This window comes from Aotus nancymaae, unplaced genomic scaffold (assembly GCF_030222135.1).
Source record: "Aotus nancymaae isolate 86718 unplaced genomic scaffold, 86718_ANA_hifiasm-v0.15.2.pri h1tg000065l, whole genome shotgun sequence".
Classification (NCBI taxonomy): Eukaryota; Metazoa; Chordata; class Mammalia; order Primates; family Aotidae; genus Aotus; species Aotus nancymaae.
The window spans coordinates 10,209,592-10,231,022 of NW_026988480.1; positions in this window are offsets into that span (position 1 = coordinate 10,209,592).

The window sequence follows — 21,431 nt, forward strand, 5'->3', positions numbered from 1 at the left end:
TAGCTTTACCTGGTAGATTTGGTGAACCTTTTTCAGGAAGGAGCCTGGAAAGATGAGATTCAGGTGTGTTGATCAGCTCAGGCTGCCATAACAGAATACCATCCACTGATGGCTTAGCAACAACAGAAATTTATTTCTCACTATTCTGGAGGCTGGAGATCCAAGATCAGGTGCCAGCATGGTCAGGTTGCAGGGAGGGTTCTCTTCCTGGCTTGCAGACAGCCACCTTCTTGCTGTGTCCTCATATGGTGGAGAGACTGAAAACAAGCTCTCTGGTGTCTCTTCTTATAAGAATGCTAGCCATATCATAGGGCCTCCCACTCCTTACCTCGCCTAAAGCTAACTATCTCCCAAAGGCCCCATCTCCAAATACCATCACATTGGGATTAGAGCTTCAACATATGAATTTGGGGCGACACAATTCAATCTGTAACACGAAGAGGGCATCCCAGGAGGAACTGACCATTCTCTCTCCAGGGTCTCCAGCTGCCCTGGGCACCTTTGCCCCATTGAAGGAGCAGGCTCGGAAGTGGAATGAGGATGGAATAAGGTGCAGCGCTCCATCATGCTCACCCACATCCCTGGCAGGAATTGTCCCCGCCCCAGCAGGAGAGATGCCCCCATACTACCATGGCACCTGCTCTGAGACAGGTGTGCAGAGTGTAAAGCTCCAGGTGGCCCCCAAGCAGGTGTGCTGGGAGGATGGGCCAGTGTGGGAGGAGCAGGCAGCACCAAGGCCTAGGAGAGCAGTGACAGGTCCCTGACTTCAGGGGATGGACACTCTGTGGGCAGGCGGCTGGTGTGGGGGCGAGGGCTGGGGCGGCATCTGTGGGATCAGGACTGGGCCATCCCTCAGATCCATGTCACAACCCCAGTGCCCCTGCTGTAGCCAGGACAGGAGGCCAGGCCAGGCTGGGAGGTGACAAGACTGGGGGCTGTCCCCAGGAGAAGCTCTCTTCTGCCTGTGGCCCAGGCCTCTGGGGATGAGGACACCTCAGAAGGAGCAGCTATGTCTGGGAGGCCCCAGGGCAGGAGCGAGCCAAGGGGGACATCAGCAGTGAGATCCAGGGGATTGGTGGGCCACAGGAGCCCCAGCGTGAGCCCTCCTGACTGATGCAGCTAGGCCCATGCCTACACCTTCCCACAGCAGGACTCCCAGGAGGAGAGGGGACAGATGGAGAGAGGCACAATGTGCCCTTGGCCTCTGCCTTGAAGCCACCCCAAGGCAAGAGAGATTTGAGCTCCTCTTTAGTGACCTCCAGGGAACATTCTGGCCCATCTGATGTGGGAAGCTCCTTGTGGGGTCTGTCATTCCTCAGCTGAGCCAGGTCTTTGGAGGCAGCCCTGGCATGTCCCTGTGTGCTCCTGTTGCTGTGTTGGGACACCTGGCCCACCCCTCCTTCTGCCTTCCTCTTCCCTTCCCTTCTCAGCGTGGACACTTCCTCCTTTAGCCCCCTCTCAGCTGTGTGAACTTCTCTGTGTCTCTTTCTGTCTCCCTGTCTCCCTGTCTTTCGGTTTCTCTCTCTCTCTCTCTCTCAGTCTCTCTCTCTCAGTCTGTCTCTCTCTCTCTCTCGCTGGCCCCAAGCAAAGAGGGAGCCCCATTGTGGTGCTATATAACCGTGCACTGGCACAGACAGAATTGTAGGAAAGTCCTGCAAGTAGAAGGATAGAAGGATGAGAGAAGAAACGCCATGTGGATCGTGACAGATCCCTTTCCAGGAGTCACGGACTCACCCTGCCTCCTGTCCCTCCCCCTGTGACACTATTACCCACAGACAGGCTCAGATTAAACCCACGTCCCAGGTGCCCTGTGGTTCCCACAGTGTGGCTCCCTGAGTCTGGCCTCAGGCTCCACCGGTGCCCAGCCCTGCCAAAGGCTCCGGGGCAGGTGTCCCAGCTGGGGGGCTGCGGGGCCCCTTCACAGAACACACAGAGAGAAGTTCCATGCTACACATTACATCAAGAGGGACATGCCTGAGGGGGAGCCAGAACGTGTGCAGCCCCCTCTTACGTGCAGAACATATTGTGCCCTGAGCATGCCGTGAAAACACAAACACACAAAGTTGTAAAGAAAAAAGAAAGGACAGGTGGCTGTAAAATCTGTTATTGCCCATGAGAGGCCCACTAATGAGTGGTGATTTCAGCTGATTACAAAGAAATGGTGGTGTTTCTGTTATGATCCAAACATGCACTCGTGCGTGCACACACGCACACGCATAGTCACATAACTGACCAGCCCTATGCATCACTTGTTAATTACTTAGAAACTGTAATAATAATGGTTTCCAATAACTGAGCCTTAGGATCTGTGCAAAGGGCAGTTTATTGAACACACAAGGGCCTTGCAGTGGGGGCCGGTGACCTGCTCCTGGGAGCCACCAGCCTCTCCTCTCCTGCTCTTCATCCTCCTTCATGGGGGGAATTGGTCCACTGCTTCTACACCTGAGGCTGAACACCTCCCTTTATTTTAGTCTGAAACACTTGTAAAAATATACTAGAATGAATTAAGGTTGCAATTACTGATATCAGGCAGTGAGTACATCAGGTTTTATTATACTATCCCCTTTACTTACCTTGAAGTTCTCTATTACCAAAAAATTAAACACTATAAAAGAAAGAAAAATAAAATGAGGCTAGATTGAGCAGAGATTACCTTTACCGAATCCTTCTTAGAATCAGGAGTCTTCTAACACATGCACTTGTGACTTGGAGTGATATTCACAGCATTCCTTACCTGGCAATACCTGAGCATCAGTCCCTCCTAGTAGGATTTTTGTTGTAGACAACCAGCAACTATCAGCCTTGCCAATAAACAAAGTAGGAAAGGGAGTGCTGGAGAGGCCAAGAAGTGGGATTTTCTGTGCTCCTGGGCTGTGACCCAGAGGGCATGGCTGCGAGGCTGATCTCAATGAACACTCTTGTCTTGGAAATACGGGGATCCTCTGCTGCCTGAAAATGTTCTGAGTATTCACTTTCACTTTCATGGATTGCAAAGACATTTGCCCAAAATTCACTCTCTAAATGAAAAGTGAGTATGATGAATCAGTATTCAAGTTGCCCCTGGGTCCTGGGAGAGGGTGTGGGCATCATATCCCTGCTATTCCTCCAGGAGGACCCAATCTCAGGCTCACTGCCTGCCTGCATCATGTGTCTGCTGCCAGCCTGCTCAGTAGGAAGGGAAAACATGATTTGTATCTGTTTTAGGTCAGGTTCCCAAGAAGTAGAGCCTGAGATTGGAATTCTTGGAAAATGGCGTTTGCGGGAGCACTGTCAGCAGAAGCTGTAAGGAAGTTGTGGGGACAGGAAACCAGAAGGAAGAAGCCAGGCAAAGAGGCAGGTCCAACTTCAGTCTGCCTCAGTCTGGTCTCACCTGGGCTCTGATGCATGAAGAATATCACAGGGTTGTCCCTCCTGGGAGAGGGGCCAGCCTGTTGTACCTGTGTCAAAGTCATCAGCTGAGGGCCACAGGGGAGGGAAGCTCTTCTAGGCATTTCCAGGAAACTCTCAGGAGAAGGGTATAACTGTGAGCAGTCTGCAGCTGCTGCTTACTGCAGCTAGAGGCTGGGTGTGCAGGCCAGTTGGCCAGTAAGGCACCAATAGCAGGCACCACAGTCCACCCCTTGACAGCTCAGACCTACTGCTTTCCACTTTAAGCTCTCTCCATCCAGGCACAGCTTCTGGGAAAGCTTATAATTGGAGAAACAGAGGGATGAACTACAATGCCCACTTCTGCAGGTGATCGTAAGATGACTGTCACTGATACTCATCATCATGCCCCACCCCCACCATCCATTCTAGTGTCCCTTTCCTCTTGGCTAACACTGCTGGTCTAGGTGGCTTGCCCAGAGCAGGCACCAAACCCTTTTCCCTGAGGCATCTGAATCCAGGATTCCTTTATCAGGCTATTGTTGTTGTAAGTTGTCCATTCCAATTACAACGGGGTGTGAGATTACCAAGAAACACCCTGCAAATCATGAGTGCAAACCATATTCTTCCTGCTCCATTATATAGCTATAGCCCCTCCTCCTAATGACGTCAATTGCCACATTGTGCTCCTTCTGCCAAGATGGTAATGCCTTTCTCTACCTGCTTGGCTACTGGCACAAGGAGCACAGCATGACCAGGAGGCGACTGCTGCTGTACATTTAGTGAACATGTTAATGTGTCACCTGGGGGAAGGACCCCCTCTGAGAACCAGGACTTCTAGACCCACGAAACCTAAAGTTGTGGGTCGTGGAAGTGCAGATTTCCCAAGTGGCTCCTGGGGAGTGATGAAGAGCTCTTGGTTCCCAAAGCCACATATTTTACCTTTCAGGAACACGGCATCATCCCATAGCCATTAGAGTGTATATTGCATTCTGGAGGAAAGTGGGCCCTCTTCATGGGTGTCATCTTCAAGATGACAGCTCCACTGTGCCTCCAGGAGGATATTCCACCACTCTATCTGTGATTCCTCAGCAGGACTGGCTGAGGCACTGAGGGTAGGAAAGGCAAGTCCATTGCTGGCTGGAATACATGTCAATCCAAGTCAAGAGAAACTGCTGCCCTTTCCAGGTTGGAAAGGGCCTGATATAGTCAACTTGTCACACAGTCACGGCTGGTTGGTCTCCTCCAGAACACTGCCATACCAGGGATTCAGCACCGGTAGCTGTTGTTGGCAGTTCCTCCATTTGACAGCAGCCTTGGTGAGAGGGAGCCTATGCTTCTGGGCACATGCGTGGCTTCCTTCTCTGATCCCACGGTTATCTATTTCTGAGTGCATGGTGTGAACACTGAGGTGGCCGACATTCAACTGCCTGGCCATCCTATCGACTTGGTTGTTATTGCTTCTGCCACAAGAGGTAATTTCTGGCTGTCATTAATGTCTCATACTTTGTGCCCACTCTCAAAGGTTTATCTCTACAACTTTTCCTCATGCCACTGCTTTTCCCCACTCTTCTAATGTTGCTCCTTCCAAGCTGCTGAAGAACGAGCTAAGCTATTCACCAATGTCCGTGAGTCTATCTTTATCTTAGACCACTTCTCTCTCTACACAAAGTGAATAACCAGGTGCACCTCCCAAAACTCCATTAGGAGGATTTCTTCTCCCTGGTGTCTTTCAGGGCCACCTTGAGTGGGGCTGCAGTACAGCAGAAGTCCATTTTGAGCTTGCATCAACATGCCAAACTGACCTATCCATGATCAGTGCGTAGGTGGGTTTCTCCCTCCTCCTGCAGCTAGACAAAAAGCACCCCCTCCAAGAGGCCGTGTGTGCTTATGAGTGAAAGAGAGCCACAGGGGCCAATATTGGTGCAACAGTGGCAGATGGCACATGGGTCTGGGCCGCCTGTCCCTGCAACTTATCTATGCCATCTGGACCTGCTCCAGCCTGATTCCAGATGTACCATTTCCCTCTTATGGATGGCTTATGACCTAGTGGGCCTGACAGCACCAAACTCATAATGGACAGTATGACCACAAGGTCACTTAATGTCCTGTGGTCAGATACTCTGCTGGGTGGCATGCCAGGACATGCGTCACAAGTGGTGTTTGGTTCTCTGTTGCAGATGGCATGACCTTGGTCCAGAGCCCTAGGGCTCTGGGCAGTGACTCCTGTTGGGGCTTACCCTCACATTCCATGCAGACTATCATCAGATTTGCTGATCACATAGCCTAAGGGTCAGGACTGATCCAACCAGGTTTTGCAGGCATCAGAATGGAGAATGAAAGGTTGATATGATGTGACCGACCACTCTACATCCCTTTAAGTCTTCGAGAATGGCAATAATTTCTGCCATCCCTTCAGATTTGTGTTTTTCTATCTGGGTGGGAGTGCAGCATTTTCTGGGGGTTACACTTCACCTTTGCTATTACAAATGTTACTTATTCTATAAATCAAGGAACCACTGTGAGGGTTCTTCCAATGGTTAAGCATATCTATTCCAATGATTTATTCAGGATCCAAGGAAATGACTTCTGGGTGAATACACGGAACTAGTAGATCCAAAGTGAGACAGACGTGGGCCAAAACTATATTTGTCATCTTACCCCAATAAGCCCGAACTCTACTAGGACAGCCATGTTAGCACATTGGGATCCTAGCTATAAGTGTGAATTGCTGGCCGGGCGCGGTGGCTCATGCTGGTAATCCCAGCACTTTGGGAGGCCGAGGCAGGTGGATCACCTGAGGTCAGGAGTTCAAGAGCAGCCTGGCCAACACAGCAAAACTCCATCTCTACTGAAAAATACAAAATTAGCTGGGCATGGTGGCGGGCACCTGTAATCCCAGCTACTTGGGAGGCTGAGGCAGGGAGAATTGCTTGAACTCAGGAGGCAGAGGTTGCAATGAGCTGAAATTGCACCACTGCAGTCCAGTCTGGGTGACAGAGCAAGACTCCATCTCAAAAAAAAAAAAAAAACAAAGTGTGAATTGCTATGAAATCACTATCAAAAGATATGAGTATTACCCTTACCCAGTGCAGTCAAATATAAATAGCCATAGGTTCCTATTATACTCACTTGCTGTGGCGCTACAGAGTCCTTCCTCATGAGAACGCAGTCCCTCTTTCAATCAGTGGGTTCTGATTCTGAGAACTGGCTCAGGTTTGGAAACAGTACCTTTCTATCGTAACTTTCCACTGGAGTGACTGACCTTGGCCTTCTCTTCAACCTTTCTGGCCCCTAAGAATCCAACCTTCTGTTAGCCTTCTCCTTAGACCCCTATAGGCTAATCCCTTCTGGTTGTTAGTCTGACCTTGGTGCCCAATGTGATAATTATTCCCACTTTACTTCTGATGTACTTCTAAGTGCTGATCTCTGCCATTAAGTGATCTATCATCTCCACTGCCATTAGTGGGAGCAGCTCTGAAAAAGAGTTGTATCCCATCAGCCCTGGTCTACAGAGGGACAGCCCTACTGAGCCTCAGCCAGGCCCCAACACCAGCAGATTCTTTATAGCCTCAGAAGCAGAGTGTCCTCCCTGCCTTTTCAGGGTACATAGCCAGCTTACAGGCTTTTCAATCTTATAGAGTAGGTCAATTATATTTTGCCCCATTTCTTTTATCCTTTTGATCACTTCCTCCATGGTCCATTCAAGCATCTGTACTTCATTTAATGGAGCTGTTGCTTTTTCTGAGCTACCAAGAGCCACCCCAGCAATGTATCAGAACCCTCTTTTGGGATGCTTGCCAAGGTGTTAAATCTCACATCATAGGAGAATGTCCCCACATCAGCGAATTCCCCTTCGCCTCTTGATATCCCACCTACTTGATCCAGCACCTTCAGGATCTGGTCTGAAGCACAGGATCCAGCACCTCTGGGACCGTCTCAAGCATAAGATCCAGCACCTTTGGGATCTAGTCTTCCTGCTAGTACGTGTTAGGCAAAGACTGAAGTTACTTTGGCATACAGTTTTTTTCTCCTTCCTTGACAGGTCCAACACCTTCCCAGTTGGGCCCTGCTGAGATTTGACTCTTCTTGTGGCCAGAAGGGGAAGTGGGGGCCAATCCTGAGGAAGTCATGCTTTGTCTCGTGGAGCACTTATCTCTTTCAGACATCTGCATACTTTTCAAGAGAGAAAAGGCCCCCTTCTTACAGCAAGTCTACTTCTGTAGATGCAGATGGCTCACGGGAATCTGGGAATTCAAAATTCTCAAGTGTACCTACTAGCACATCAGAAAGCCGAGGGTGCACATCTCTTTCCAAATCTTCATTCAGTGACACCATGTTGGTAGCTGGAAATGGGCCATGGCGGGTGTATTTAAACCATGAAAATCAGAAACTGCTACAAACCAGGACATCCCCCATCTCTAGAGAGCAGGTTGTTAGCTGTTTGCCAGCACACCATTGCGTCAACTCCCTCCCATCAGGGCCCTGGCTTGCCTCAGTGGAGGACTCCGCCCCTGCCGAAGTTCTGCTGCTGCTGCTCCTGCAGTTGAGCCCTGTCCCTGGTCTCCAGCTCTGCCTGTCTCACTGCAGGAGGCAAGCAGCTCTTTAAACACTGCTGAAAAGACCCTCTGGCTCTCAAACTTGGCTTGAAATAGATAGACCTGAGCCTCCCATTTTCTCTTTTCCATGCGTCACTCCACCGACCAACAGGTCTCAGTGGCACAGTCCTTCAGGTTAGCATCTCCCCGACACCCTCGGTGACAGAGACACTGAGTAAGCAAGTACCTCGCTGCCCACCCCCATCCTCACTCCCCATGGGCAGGGCCTTGGCGATCCACTACTGCAATGTGCCAGCGACTGCCAGTACTCCTACCACCAGTGAGGTGGCATCCAGCTGGGAAGTGATCCAACTCCAGAGTCCCACCTTTATAGGCTGATTTCTAGGACCACCCGGGTACTGATGACTGTGTTAGGTTCTTGAAGCAGAGCCTGAGATAAGGATTCTGGCACCTGTGATTGGGTGGGAGGGTGCTCTCAGGATAAGATGGGGTAGAAGTAGGCAGAGGTACAGATTTAGCAGCAGCTGAGCCTCGGTCTGACCCTGCAGAGAGCTCTCAATGTAAATGACATCACAGGGTTGTCCGTCTGAGGCAGGGGCCAGCCATTGTGCTCCTACATGAGTCACTCGTTGGCTGGAGGCCCCTGGGGAGAGGCTAGGGCTGCCAGCCTTAGCAAATAAAAATTAGAGCATTCAGTTAAATTCGAATTTTGGATAAACAACAAATCATTTCTTAGTATATGTCCCAAATTGTGCATAATATAGTGTGTTTTCTCCACTAGCCCTAGCAACTTCCCAGGTATTTCCAGGTGAAGTAACTTTGTAGATTAGGAGTAAGTCCCAGGAAAGGAGTCCAGCTCTTCTCCCCAACTGGGCAGCTGGGGGTAGTAGGCCCAGGGCCCAGCAGGCACCAATAGCATCTACTACAGCATCTGAAATGAACATGGTCATCATATACTACATACAAATGTACCCACTGCTGAGTTATTTAGGGATTATATAATTAGGTAACTGGTATTTTAAATACGTTACATTGTGCAGAAATCCTTGGTGGATTGCTATATTCAGAGAGTTTTGTGATATTAGGGGATTAGATAGAGTTTTCAGATGGGCATCCTACTTTTTTTTCACGTAAAACTCTAGAATATTATAATCCTAAAGAGTGATCCGGCTATCAGTAAATTAGCTCTCCAACATCTTTTCAATGCAAAGGTCATGCGTGTGATTCACCCTCCCAGGAAATCCAGAAGGGAATCTTTGGCCTGACTGAGCTTGGGTGGTTGCGCAGGTAATGCTGGACGAAGGCAGTGGGTGGAATGGTTTGCTTCCCTGGGTCCCTTCAGACATAGCCCAGCCCACCCCGTCAAGCTTGTTATCTTCTATCAGATTACCAAATCTGATCAAAGGATTCATCTATTTTATTAGCCTTTTTAAAAAACTGGGTTTGGGATTTCTTAATTTAGTTCATTGTGGTTTTCGTTTGTGTGTTTTCTGGATAATTAGTCTCTGCTTTTATCACTACCAATTTCTTTAATCTGATTTTCCTTTTGTTTACTTTATCTTCTGTGTATTGGGGTTTTGAGCATATTGAGAGAAACGCTTTGCTCATTTTGTTTATTTTTTTGAGACAGGGTCTCGCTATATAGCCCAGGTTGAAGTACAGTGGTGCAATCATGGCTCGCTGCAGCCTTGACCTCCTGGGCTCAAGCAGTTCTCCCGCTTCAGCATCCTGAGTAGCTGGGACCTCAGGCACACACCATCATGCCTGCCTAATATTTTATTTTATTTTTTTTGTAGAGACAGGGTCACACTATGTTGCCCAGGCTGGTTTCTAACTCCTTGGTTTAAGTAATCCTCCAGCCTCAGCTTCCCGGAGTACTGGGATTACAGGCATGAGCCACCATGCCCAGCCCCCATTTATTTTATAGTAAATGCCTTTATGGGTGTAAATGTTCCTCTGAGACAGCTTTGGCTATTAGCCATACTTTTAATATTTTGTACATTCATGATTATTCATTTATAAATGGTCTGTGATGCAATGCAGATTTCCCCTTTGCCCCAAATACCATTTATAGCAGTAATTTTCTCTTTCTGAGCAGACAGAATATTTTGGTTTCCCCTCTGTTGTTGATTTCTCGTCTGCCTCAGCGTCATTTGCTAGGTGTTCCCTTGGTGTCCGTTAAGTCTGAGCCACTCAAATATTTGTGTTTCTCCAAACACCCCTGACGTTGTCCTGCTGGCCTCTATCTGGAATGTCCTTCCCTTCCTGGCCAGTTCCCCCTAGTGCATCAAAGAAATCCTGCCCTGTTGCCTTCAGAAAACAAAACAAAACCTATCAGTCTCTTTATGTTTCCAGAGATGCTGTAGCTTTGCTGGTATCCGATTGTATTAAGTTGTTCATTTGTCTCTTCTGCTAGATGGTCAGCTCCCTGAAAACCAAAAACTAATCACTTTTCTAACTTCAGACTAAGCACAAATTAGGTCCTCAATAAACATTGAATAATGAGTGATCCAGTATCCCCTTCCAACATATTTTTGGTCATTGATACCATCGTTCTGAGTACTTCTTAGGGAACACTTCACTGCAATAACCAATACAGCAAAACATGAAATAGAGTTGCATAGTAGAATTGTATTTCTTGGCATATAACAGTCAAATGCAGTTCTTTATCAGCTGGGAGGTTCTCCTCCACACAGTCATTTAGGAATCCAGTGAACATAGCGGAGGTTGCTAGCAGTAGACCCAAACCCATGTCCTCTTTGTCCACTGTGATGACAATGTCAGCAACAGCTGGCCAGCTGTTCTGTAGTTCTCAGCCTCCCTTGCAGTGAGCTGTCTCCATGCAATTTCAGTGCTGCAACACATGCCATTTCCATTTCCAAGTGTAGGCTCCTAGGAAGAGGGCGGCTCCTTCATGTTTTTTCTCACCTTTCTGTAGGCTAGCTGCAGTTAATGATGAGGCTTTAGTGGGTGGATGGAGCCATAAAGTAGAAGAAGCCTGGATTCCTAAATGACTGTGTGAAGTGTCCCCTAATTTCACATAATTGTTCCTTAATTTCCTGTTTGGGTTATTTGTTGCTAGTGAATAAAAATACAACTGATTTTTTTGGGTTGATATTTGTGCGCTGCAACTTTGCTCAATTGGCTTATTACCTCAAATATTTTTGTGGATTATTTATGGTAATCTACATAAGATCATGCCATCTGAAATAAAGATAATTTTATTTCCTTCTTTCTGTCTTAGTCCATTTGGGCTGCTGTAACAAAATGCCCTAAGTTGGCTAGTTTATAAACAACAGAAATTTATTTCTCATAGTTCTGGAGGCTGAGAAGTCCAAGTTCAAGGCACCAGCTAATTCACTATCTGATGAAGGCCTGCTTTCTGGTTCATACGTGGCACCTTCTAGCTGTGTCCTCACATGGTGGAAGAGGCAAGATAGCTCTCTGGGATTCCTTTCATAAGGGCACTAATCCCATTTGTGAGGGCTCTACCCCATGACCTAGTCACCTCCTAAGGCCCCGCCTCTTAATATCATCAGACCACAGATTTAATAAATGAATTTTGAGGAGACACAAACGTTCTTTCCACAGCACTTTCCAGTATGGATACCTTTTATTTATTTTTCTTCCCTAATTGCTTTGGTTAGAAATTTCCTCCCTAACTGCTTCACTACCGTGTTGAATAGAAGTGGCAAAAGCAGCTATTCTTGTCTTTTTCCTGTCTTAGGAGGAAAGTTTAAGTCTTTTGCCAATGAGCATGACATTAGCTATGGGGTTTTCATACACAGCATTTATCATGTTAAGGAAATTCTCTTCTTGTTTCAATGATATCAGGGTGTTGAGTTTTGTCAGACACTTTTTCTGCATCAATCAATATGACCATGTAGTTTTTCTGTTTTATTCCATTAATGTAGTATATTATATTAATTTTTGCATGTTGAACGATCTTTGTATTCCTGGGATAAATTTCACTTGGTTATGGTGTATAATCTGTAACCATGACCTGAAGATATACTGAAGAGGCTGGGTGCAATGGCTCATGCCTGTAATTCCAAAGCTTTGGGAGGCTGGGGTGGGAGGATCACCTGAAACCAGGCATTTGAGAAAAGCTTGGGCAACTAAGCAAGATCACATCTCTATAAAAAAAATAATAATTAAAAATTAACTCAATGTGGTGGTTATGCACCTTTAGTCCTAGCTACTCAGGAGGCTGAGGCAGGAGGATTGCTTGAGCCCAGAAGGTTGAGGCTTCAGTGAGCCATGATTGCACTGCTGCACTCCATCCAGCTTGAGCAACAGAGTGAGACCCCATCTCTAAAAACAAATTTTTTGGCCAGGTGCAGTGGCTCATGCCTGTAATCCCAGCACTTTGGGAGGCCAAGGTGGGCAGATCAAGAGGTCAGGAGATTAAGACCATCCTGGCTAACATGATGGTCTCAACTAATAATACAAAAAATTAGCCGGGTGTGGTGGCGCTCGTTGGTAGTCCCAGCTATTCAGGAGGCTGAGGCAGGAAAATCGCTTGAACCTGGGAGGTGAAGGTTGCAGTGAACTGAGATTGCACCACTGCACTCCAGCCTGGGCGATAGAGTGAGACTCTCAAAAAAAAAAAAAAACCACACACGCACGTACACACACACATATTTTTTCATACTGAAGAATTTTTATTTGCTGGCATTTTGTTGAGGATTTTGCATCTATATTCACAAGAAATATTGCTCTGTAGTATCTCTTCCCGTAGTATCTTTATCTGGCTTCAGTATCAAGGAAATGCTGGCCTCATGAAATGAGCCAGGAAGTGTTACTTCCTCTTTATTTTTTGGAAGAATTTGAGAGAATTTATGTTAATTCTTCTTTAAATGGTTGGTAGAATTAGCAGTGCAGACATCTGGTCCTGGGATTCTCTTCTTTGGCAGGTTTTTTAGTACTAATTCCACTTCCTTGTTATTAGTCTAATGAGATTTTCTGTTTCTTCCTGAGTTAATTGAAATAGCTCACGTGTTTCTAGGAATTTTTCCATTTTATCTAAGTTATCCAAGTTTGCCTAAGTTAAAGTTCCATTTTATCTAACTTGTCTAAGTCAACAAACAATACTAAATTGTTCATAGTATTCTCTCATAATCCCTTTTATTTCTGTAAAGTCAGTAATAATGTTCACTCTTTCATTTATTCATTTCTGATTTTAGTAATCTGAGTTCTCTCTCTCCCCTCTTCCCTGCAATCGAGAGTCATTTAAAAGTGTCTGGTTTAATTTGTATACATCTGTGAGTTTTCCAGTTTTTCCTCTGTTATTCATTTCTAGTTTTATTTCACGTGATCCAAAAAGATACTTTGTATGATTTCAAATTTTTAAAATTTACTAAGACTTGTTTTATGACTAAAATATCCTTGAGAATTTCCCTGCACATTTGAAAAAAATGCACATTCTGCTCTTGTTGGATAGAGTGTTCTGTGTATGTTTGTTAGGTTTAATTGGTTTAGAGTATTGTTCTAGTCCTCTCTTTCTTTATTGATCTTCTGTCTAGTTATTCAATCCACTGTTGAAAGTAGCGGCCAGGCACAGTGGCTCACGCCTGTAATCCCGGCACTTTGGGAGGCTTAGGCGGGCAGATCATAAAGTCAGGTGTTTGAGACCAGCCTGGCCAACATAGTGAAACCCCATCTCTACCAAAAATACAAAAAATTAGCCAAGTTTGGTGGTGTGTGCCTGTCATTCCAGCTACTTGGGAGGCTGAGGCAGGAGAATCACTTGAAACCAGGAGGGAGAGGTTGCAGTGAGCCGATATCTCGCCATTGCATTCCATCCTGGTCAACAGATCAAGACACTGTTCAAATAAAAATAAAAAAAAAGAAAGTAGTGTACCGAAGTCTCCAACTAGTATTGTAAAACTCTCTATTTCTCCCTTCAATTTTGCAAAATTTTGTTTCATGTATTTTGGTGTTCTGTTGTTTATAATTTTTATATCTTAATGGATCAAACCTTTTATCAACATATAATGTTCTTTGTTTCTTGAGGCCATTTTTTTTTTTTTTTTTTTTTTTTGCTTAAATTCTATTTGGGCTGATAATACAGCCCCACAAGTCTCATTTTGGTTACTGTTTTTATAGAATATCTTTTTCCACCCTTCTACTTTCAAATTCTTGTATCTTTATATCTAAAGTGAGCCTCTTGTGGATTGTATATAAGTGGATAGTGTTTTCTTTATTCACTCTGCCAATCTCTGCCTTTTAATTTATTTACATATAAAATAATTACTGATTAGGAAGGACTTCTACCACTGAGCTATTTTTTTCTGTGTATCTTATACATTTTTAATACATTTAAGTTTCTCAATTCCTCCATTACTGTTTTTTTTTTTTTTAGTTCTTGATTTTGTGTGTGCGTTGTTACATTTTGATTCTTTTCTTCTTTTGATAGTGACAGGAGGCAGCCAAATACCTAGGCAGATAGGGGCGGGTCCCCCATGAAACCCCACCTTTAAGCCAAAAAACAGCCTAAATGTTGAAAGACCAGACTGGTGGTCCCAGATGAAACCCACAATCCAGAGTGAAAGCTTCTGATCCTGTTTGCCTGCCCTCTCCTGGTTTATTCTTTCTGAATAATCCCTTTTAACCAATTGAATGTTGCCTTTTCCAATACCACCTATGGCCTGCCCCTCCCCCATTCTGAGCCCATAAAAGCCCTGGATTCAGCCACATTGGAGGAATTTTGCCAACTTCAAGTAGGGGGATCACCCCCGCATCTCCTCTCCACTGAAAGCTGTTTTCATCACTCAATAAAACTCTTTGCCTTGCTCACTCTTCGATTGTCAGTGTATCCCCATTCTTCTTGGGCACAGGACAAGAACTCACGTACGGGTGCACAAGCCAGACTCGGCCTAGGCAGCATGAGTGGGCAGGCGGTGGGCCATCTCCTGCAGCAGGTAGCATGGCCAAGTGAGGCCTGGGTAGGGCATCGCCAAAGTCCCTGGCTTGCAAAGTGACCAAGAAAAAAGTTCTGTGTCACTTTCCTTTTCTCATATTTTTTAGTTATTTTCCTAATGATTGCCTTGGGGATGGCAATTAACATCTTACTTATAAGAAGCTAGTTTGAAAAATAATCCCAATGGTATATGAACACTCTACTCCTATACATCTCCATCCTTCTCACTTTATATTGTTATTACCACAAATTATTATGTTTTTAGACATTATATCCTCACTAACGTAAATTTATAATTATTTTCTCCATTTGCCTTTTAAATCATATAGGAAAACAAGAATCACAAACAAAAACCACACTAATATTGGCTATTATATTTACCTATGTAGTGACATTTAACAGTGTACTTTTCTGTCTTCAGATGTCTTTAAATTACTACTTAGTGTCTTTTCATTTTAGCCTCAGTGTTTCCCTTTAGATTTCTTATAGGGCAGGCCTGCTGGTAATTAATTCCCTTAGGTTTTCTTTATCTGAAATGTCTAATTTATTTTTTATTCTTGAAGAATAGTTTTGCAGGCTATAAGATTCTTAGTTAATAGTTTTTTTTCCTTTCAGCACTTTAATAATAATAATTATTATTATTATTATTTTAGCCAGAGTCTCACTCTGTTGTCCAGGCTAGAGTGCAATGGCATGATCTCAGCTCACTGCAACCTCCACTTCCTGGGTTCAAGTGATTCTCCTGCCTCAGCCTCCCGAGAATCTGGAATGACAGGCATGTGCCACCACGCCTGGCTATTTTCTTTTTCTTTGTATTTTTAGTAGAAACCATGTTAGCCAGGATGGTCTTGATCTCCTGACCTCATGATCCACCCATCTCGGCCTCCCAAAGTGCTGGGATTACGGGTATGAGCCATTGCCCCTAGCCCTTATTATTATTACTATTATTATTATGTTGCGATGGAGTCTCCCTCTGTCATTCCGGCTGGAGTGCAGAGGTGCAATCTCTGCTTACTGCACCTTCTGACTCCCTGGTTCAAGCAATTCTCCTGCCACAGCCTTCCAAGTTAGCTGGAATTACAGGTCCCTGTCACCATGCCCAGCTAATTTTTGTATTTTTAGTAGAGATGGAGTTTCACCATGTTGGCCAGGCTGGTCTTGAACTCCTGATCTCAAGTGATCCACCCACCTTAGCATCCCAAAGTGTTGGGATAACAGACGTGAGCCACCACACCCAGCCTAAGGTATAATTATTATTGCAGCTGCCATTTGGCCTCCTTGACTTCTAATCAGAAATCATCTGTTAAACTTATTGCAAATCCTTGATATGTATGCTATCTGTCATTTCTCTCTTGCTGTTTCCAATATTCTCTCTCTGTCTTTGTCTTTTGACAATTTGACTATAACGTGTTTCAGTGTGGATTTCATTGAGCTTCTTGGATGTGTATGTCTGTCTTTCACCAAATCTGGGAAATTATTTCACCATTTCTCAAATATTTTTTTCTTCCTCTTTCCATCTCTCTTCTTCTGGAGCTCCCGTATACTTATGTTAGTATGTTTGATGGTATCCTACTGGTCCCTTGGGTTCTGTTCATTTTTCTTCTTTCTTCTTTTTTTCTGTTCTGCAGACTGGATAACTTCAATTGCTTTTTCTTCGAGTTCACTGATTCCTTCTTCTGTCTGCTCAAACTGGACATTTAACTCCTCTAGTGACTTTTTCATTTCAGTATTGTACTTTTCGGATCCAGAATTTCTATTTGGTTCCTCTTTAATAAATTCTCTTTATTGTCATTCCCCATCTGTTCATACATTGCTCTCCCAAATTCCTGTAGTTCTTAGTCCATGGTTTTCTTTAGCTCATTAAGCATATTTAAGGCAGTTGACTTAATGTCTTTGACTAGTAATTCCAATGTCTAAAGGTACTTATGGATAGCTTCTTTTAAATTATTTTTGTACTTTTATAGAGCCATTTGCTTTGTAATGCTTTGTTGAAAACCGGACATTTTGAATAGTATAATGTGGTAATTCTGGAAGCCAGATTCTCCCCCTCCTTTGAGACTGGTTTTGTTGTTTGTTGAGGGCTGCAGTTGTCCATTCATATAGTGACTTTTCCAAACTATTTTTGCAAAGTATGTATTCTTTGTTGTGTTTGGTCACTGACGTTTCTCTTCTGGTGTCTCTGCAGTCAGCCTATGCCCTGGAAGAGTATTCCTTAAATGCATAGATTTTTTTAAAACCCAAGAAACAAAAAGCCTAGCATGTACCTTTTTAAAAATCTGATGGATGCCACCAGGAAGGCTGCTGCTGCCTGAAGGGGCAGAAACAAAGGCAAGCTCTACTCTGAACCCTCAGGGAACCACCAGATAAACAAAAGAAATTTGGTTCTACAAATTTCTGGAAGACAAGATCCTTTCCACCAACCCCCGCTCCAGCCAGCTGCTCTAGGAGCACAATTACTGTCACCATGGCCACAGAAATGTTGAAGAATTCAGGATGGTAGCTGATTTGCCCACACCACTCACTTATGAGCCATCAGCATGCCTCTCCCTTCATCCACTACTCCCATGGTTGCTGTAAGTGTCCAGTCAGGTTCCAGAATTCTGAAATAGTTGACTCTTACGGGATGTTTTTCTTTCCTAACATAATGTTTGTTTAGATGGAGGAACAAATTCCTGAAGTTCCCTACTTTGTCAGTTCCATGACATGATTCCCTAGTAATTATCTTTTCAGACAAAAAGCATCATTGATTTACTGTAGGACTAGCATCAAAGAGACCATGCCACCTAATCTATCTCCTTAGCACACTGAAATAATCAGTATGTACTGGGGTAGGAGTTTGGCATTAGATCCGCCATAAATAAAGAGCTGGGGACAGCCCATGTCTTAAACGCTGACCCAAGGGCTAAAATCTTTTGGTAGCAACAATGGCTACAAACTATTGAACAACTTATATGTGTCAAGAGCTTTATCTGCATCATATCATTGAATCTTCTCAATAGTCCTGTGAGGTAGTAGAATTGTTACCTGCCCCTTACTGAGACCTAGAAACAGTAAGGAATTTGTCCAAGCCCCTAGACCCATTGAGTGGCAAAGCCCGTCTTCAGACTCAAGCTGGAGACCTCACGTTCTGTGTTACCCCGGTGTTATCCTGCCTCTCAGCACAAGGTCTTGGATGATTCTCCTACCCTCTCCCTGGGTAATGCAGAGGACTATTCCCTGCACCCTCACTCATGCTCTGCCCTTCTCCCTCAACAGTGCTGGCCTCAGGCTTTATCCCTGACACAGTCCCAAACCTCCCTCCGTTCTATCTGTTAACAGAGGCAAACACTGGGGCAGAACCAACCTCTGTGGCTACCATTGTGTACACCTCCACCAGCTTCAGCTGAAGCCTCTGAACATCTCCAGTGAGAAGAAGCCCCAAAAGATATTTCCTGTCCCCTAGCATATGCTTGACCCTGAAGCTCTCCCCATCTAGTCAAGAAGACCAAACTGTGAAGAATCTTGAAGTGAGAGTGACCTAGGGGTGAATCTTAGCCAAGTCGCTTATAGCTGTTGCATCCTAGTAAGCCCCTTAACTCCCATGGGCTTCAGTTTCCCTGCATATAAAATGACAGCCTTCAGCTCACAGGCCAGTTGCTATCCATATAAAGGGTCTAGGACATTCTCCTGGCATGCGGAAGCCACAGAACACATACCAGTTGTGGTCATTTCATCCTGGCATGCTTTGCTGTCTCATGGTTCTGTTCCCCTGGCCTCTCTCCCTGACATCCTGGCCAAAACCCACTGCCTAACCCCCTCCCACTCACCAGGCACTCGGCCTGCCCCTTAGCACAAGAGCACAGCCAGTCTCAAGTCTACCCTGCTGTAAGCAAACATTTGCAACATCGAGCTGACCTCCAGGCCCGGTTGCATCAGCGTGCCCACACTTGGTGCCCAGCTGGTACTGAGGGTGTCAGGGAACAGGCCAGTGGTGGGATACTTTGGGTTTCCTGGCTTTCTGGCTCCCACTATCTTTCCCAATGGCCTATGAAGTCTACCAGTTTGACTCATTTAACTGTGAACTTCTATCCTTTAGAGTCTGGGCCTCCAAGCTTCTGTGCAAAATGGCAGATAAGGCTCAAGCTTTCTTTTTTTTGACTTGATTGTGGTATATTGCTTCGTTAATACACATTTACTGCAGAAAATGTGGGAAATATGGATAAGCAAAAAGGGAAATAAATTAAAATCACTAATACCACCATCAAGATAATTATTATCATGTGTTATATTTCCTTCCAATATGTGTATTATCTATATAATACATATGCATATATGTGACAAAAAATGGATCATACTATGTTTCCTGTTTTTCCCCCATGTTAGTCATCTATTGCTGTATACAGACTGCCTCAAAACTTAGTGGCTTCACCTTTCCATGTATTATGATGACGAGAATGTGCTATGACACTGTCCTATATCTGGACCATATGCTAAAAGGTAGAAAATGGTTTCTAAACTTATTTGTCTTGTAATAACAAAATTTTATTTTATAAAATGCTTTTAAAAAAAAACCATAGTAGCAAAAAAAAAAAAAAAGCAAAAAAACAAAAAAAAAAATAGTAGCTTCAAACAACAAAACTTGTTATCTCACACAGTTTCTGCAGGTCAGGAATTCAGAAGCAGCTTAGCTGGGTGGTCTGGCTTGGTGTCTCTCCTGAGGCTGCAGTCAAGGTGTTGGCTGGAGCTGCATCATCTGATGGCTTGACTGGGGCTGGAGGATCTGCTTCCAAGGTGGTCCACTCACATGGCTAGCAAGTTGGAGCTGCCTATTGGCAGGAGGACTCACTTCTCAATGGATCTTCCCAGAGTTCTTGTGTGCATCCCCATAGCATAGCAGTTGGCTTCCCCCAGAAGGAACAGTCCAGGAGAGAATGAGGCAGAAGCCACAGTCTTTTCTGGCTTAGCCTCCAAAATCACATTCCACTATTTCTGTATTATCATATTAGTTACACTGGCTAGACCTATTCTGCATGAGAAGGGACTATACCATGGTGTGAATACCAGAAGCAGGGCTAATTGAAGGCCAGCTTTAAGGGTGGCTACACATTCCCTTTTGACAGTATGTCATGAACATCTTTCCATGCCAATAGGAGCAGATGAATCTTACCATTTTTAATGACTACATATAAGTGTAGCATAATTTATTTAACCAACCTCCTGTATTTGGATATGTGGGTTGTGTCTCATTTTTTGATACTAGAATCAATCATCTTGAATATCCATCACCAAACCTGTCATATTATTTTCTTGTGATAAATGAAAAAGAAAAGCAGGTCATGCCTGTCAAGCAGAAACCTGAGCAACTAATAAATGGGGGTACCTCTGAGACAGAGAGCAGGGTCCCTTCTGACTCTGTTCTTCTCTTTCTCTCCTCATTAAATGGGGAGTTCACTATCTACTGAGATATCCTAGTCCACAGCTGCACAGTTTTGTCTTTTTAGAAAGCTCTGAGCAAAAATAATATTCATCCATCCTCCTCGGGACAGCCCTTGAGCTATTGAAGACTCTAAGCATGTCCTGAACATCCTCCACGAGCCATCATCTCTGAGGTCCTCCCCTTCCTGGCCCCACTTCTCTGGACAGGTTCTGGACAGGCTTGCCCTTCCAAAATTCCTGGAAAGCAGGAACTGTTCCTGCTACACTGACCCTCAATTCCAGTGCAGTGCAGGCCTGTTGGTGTCTCCCCTTCACCTGAAGAGGAAGCATTGAGACAGGACAAGGGTGGGCGCCCAGGAGGGATGGCATGAGTCATGAGAATCTGGTCCTGGAGAATTAGCCAGTGTGGGGAAGTAGAGGTGCTGCAGCCCTTTCTGCCCTCACGGATGCCAATGAACATCAGCAGGTGGCCCCCAGAAAGAAACTCTAGGGGAGGCCTGTTGCTCAATATATAGGTTAGAGAGGGCACTGGCAATTCAGCCAACCCAGGAAGGGGGCCCACTTGCCTTGGCTTCAGCCTTTGTACACATCCTCAGCCTTTCTCGAGAACAGAATTTAGATTCTCCTCTGCTGTGCTGTGTGCTTGGCCCAGGAGAAAGGCAAGCCTCGCTGGGTAGCTGCTCCTTTGCCTGGCTGAACCAGAAGGCCCCAGTGCCACTCCAAATGTGGGTGTGAGCCCTGCCCCCATGAGCAAACAGTAGCTCAGAGCTGGGGGCTATGGGGGTCAGTGGCCTGTCACATGAGGTCTGATGAGGCCATCTCTGCTCTATTTTGGGAAAGGGATCAATTGTATCAAGGGCTTTCTTGTAAGTGACCACTCTGGCCATTGGCGGGAGACCTGGCATTCTGACAAGGCTCCCTCCGTACCCTGACCCACTTGCCAGCTCCAGCTAATTTTAGCAGGCTTTGGCAGGTGCCAACAAGTACATGGCATGTGGATGTCACTCCGGGGTGAGCCCAAGGAGGGGCCTGGACTAGAGCCTGGGTGTCATGGTCTCTGCCCACGGAGGCACCCAAAGCAAGCTGAAGCCGGGACTTTGCAGTCACAAAACTAAGAATGATAGCCCCGGTTTTCTGTTTGTTTTTGGTCAATTGGGCATCTTCCTCCA